This window comes from Mirounga leonina, unplaced genomic scaffold (assembly GCF_011800145.1).
Source record: "Mirounga leonina isolate KUSES-001 unplaced genomic scaffold, KU_Mleo_1.0 Mir_200, whole genome shotgun sequence".
Taxonomy (NCBI): Eukaryota; Metazoa; Chordata; class Mammalia; order Carnivora; family Phocidae; genus Mirounga; species Mirounga leonina.
The window spans coordinates 15,024,352-15,027,644 of record NW_023270503.1 but is presented as its reverse complement, the minus strand read 5'-3'; positions in this window follow the sequence as shown (position 1 = coordinate 15,027,644).

Sequence of the window (3,293 nt, the reverse complement as noted above, 5' to 3'; positions counted from 1 at the left end):
AGTCACCCAGTAGCAGATAAGCAGGCAATCCTAACATCTGTTGGCAAGAGTCATGGAATGTAGGAGTCTCCAGCTTTTCTTTAGTGATGAAATTTCAGTCCAGTTTTGATTTTGAAAATATCATTGCAACCAACTAACTAACATACTCTCCTTTAGAATCCTGTTCTGGATGGCCCCGAATGAACCCAGAGTCTTTTGTGTCCAGTTAAAACTTGGAAAGCAGAATGTTTAAAATACTCGAACCATTTGAAGCAGGGCCTCAAGTCAAGTTGTTGTCATAAAAACACAAATATTGGGACCCAGTAGATACTAAGAAAAGAAAAAAAAAAAAAAGACAAAGTTTCGTGTGCTGTAGAGATGCTCATAAAAGCAAAGCAAGCCCATCTCTGTCCAGGGCCAAAGGAGATTCAAATGTACATAAAGGGTCACAGAAGAAAGGTAGTGACATATCATCAGATTTAGGTCACTTGGGCCTGGGAATTACCTGAGAGGCAGAGGTTCGAGTAAAAGCAGAGTTAATGGGAGAATCACGGAAATTTGAGCTAGGAAAAAAACTCTTCAAAGTCATTCACTCTAATAATTTTTTTTAAGATTTTATTTATTTATTAGAGAGAGAGAGAGAGCGAGTGAGGGGGGGCAGAGGGAGAAGCAGACTCCCCATGGAGCAGGGAGCCCGATGCAGGATTCAATCCCAGGTCCCTGGGATCATGACCTGAGCGGAAGGCAGACGCTTAACCCACGAGCCACCCAGGTGCCCCCACTCTAATAATTTTATGACAGAAGAAAGGAGGCTTAGAAAGTGAGGCGGTTTCCGGCAGGTCACCAGTCTGAAGAGTGGCAGTGACAGAGCCAGAGGCAGTGGCCAGGTCTCCATTCAGTTTCACTGCCAGCAGCTCTGGCCCCACCTGGCTGAGCCAGGGGAAGCGTGTGAACAAGTAAGGAGGAAAGTGCAAAGCATCCCAGGGGGCCGCTAAACGGAGAAGAGGAGCCACAGAAGGAGAAGGACTGTGTGGAAGGAAACTGCCATGGGAGGTTGAAAAGGTGGGTGAGTTGAAGTCGTCCTAGGTCTTGGACTGGAGCCAGAGGGTATGGGGGGAACCTGGGAGAGTCATGCTTGTTGAGGGGGTGAGGTCAAAAGGGGGACGAAGGATATCCATCTGGCGGTGGTGTGCCTGTTGCATTTGAGGAGGGATAGAAGCTTTAGCTGAATCACAATAAATGCCAACTCCCAAAGTGAAGTGCTAGACCAGGGTTTACAGAGTAAGTGGCAGAGAGTATTTAAGGTACAGATGAATTGAGATTAAGACTCTAGATGAGGGTTTCTTTGGGGAAAGCTGTGCTGAGTTCCATTCCACCCCCATCTCGAAGATGTCAAGCCTGAGAAACCAAAATGTCAAGAGGTAGAGCAGGGGTTACACCTGGAAAGTAGCTCTCCTCACAGTTGTTGGGGCAGAGGGAGAGCCGTGAGTGAGAGAGAGGGTTGGCCTGGGATAGTCAAAGATGCTATACAAGAGGGCAGCCCAGAGGGGCGAAGAGATTTCAGGGAGAACCTCGAGGTATGGCTGGATTCCCAAGGACGGAGGAAGGAGTAAGCAATGAGCCAAAGGAAAATGCATCACCCAAAGTGAGAGAACCATTGTGATTCAGCTAAAGCTTCTATTTTAACATCTGATTTCATTTCATTTAGGACACATTCTGAACCAAAATGCTTCTATTATCTGACTCCTGAGCATTAATCTGACATTTACTTCTATTTTTATTTATTTATTTATTTATTTATTTTTATTAATTGCAGAGTTTTTTTTTTATTCTATTATGTTATGTTAGTCACCATACAATGCATCATTGGTTTTTGATGTGGTGATCCATGATCCATTGTTTTCGTATAACACCCAGTGCTCCATGCAGTACGTGCCCTCCTTAATACCCATCACTGGGCTAACCAATCCCCCCTCCCCCCACCTCTATTTTTAAAAAAATTTTGGGGAGCCCCTGGGTGGCTCATTCGATTAAGCGGCCAACTCTTGATTTCAGCTCAGGTCATGATCTCAGGGTCATGAGATCAAGCCCTGCATAGGGCTCCATGCTCAGCGGGGAGTCGGCTTGAGATTATCTCTCTCCCTCTGCCCCTCCCCCCATGCTCTCTCTCTCCCAAATAAAATAAATCTTTTTTTTTTTTAAAGATTTTATTTCTTTATTTGACAGAGAGAGAGACACAGTGAGAAAGGGAACACAAGCGGGAGAATGGGAGAGGGAGAAGCAGGCTTCCTGCGGAGCAGGGAGGCCAATGCGGGGCTCGATCCCAGGACCCTGGGATCATGACCTGAGCCGAAGGCAGACGCTTAACGACTGAGCCACCCACGCGCCCCCAAATAAAATAAATCTTACAAAAATTTTTTTCATCATGATAAGTGTACTCTTTAATCCCCATCACCTGTTTCCCCCAGCCCCCAGCCACCTCCCCTCTGACCACCATCAGTTTGTTCTCAGGTACTAAGAGTCTGTTTCTTGGTTTCTCTCTCTCTTTTTACCTTTGCTCGTGCATTTACTTCTATTTTTCAAGCCTAAGATACTGTTTACCATTTGGATTTATTTCCCAGGCCCCACCCTTTGGATCTTATAGACCCAAATCTGGACTCTAGTGGGAGAGGGGGGCTCTAACTTAAAAGAGAGAGAGAGGCAGCAAAAAAGAAAGAGATTGAGAGGCAGCATTTCAATCCAACTCTGCAAGGCCTTGGGGCATCCCTGTATGGTCCTCTAACTCTGGAGGAGAGTTGCTCTCCCTCTCAGATTTCTAGTGTCTCTGGGATGTGGTATGAGGTGGTGGAGCAGTGGCAAAGATAGATGTCTTCAATAGCAGACTGAGACATCGCTGGGGATCCCCTGCAGGAAGAGGCAAGAGTCAACAGAATTAAAAAACTTAGGGCATACATGACCTTGAGCCTTGGTTTCCATATCTGTGGAATGAGAATAAGAATTCCTATGTTCCTGATAGCCAAGAGCCTATGAAGTGCATTCTAAATTGAGAAGTGGGTCACAAGTGTCCAGAATAGGAACCTATACTTACACTCTATTTAGTTTCCCATCTCGGACTGTGTTGACCATGAAGTCAGGGCCCATATCATTTTGTTTTTCTTCTATCCCAGTGTGAGCACAATTTATTGGATGGAATTGTGGTGCTGTGGGTCTGGGTCTGTTGGGAATGCTTGTGGTGTGGATTTGCTCTCCAGAGCCACATGTTTATTTCACATGTGCTCTCCATCACGCCGAACTTGCAGAAAGTGAATGAAGGA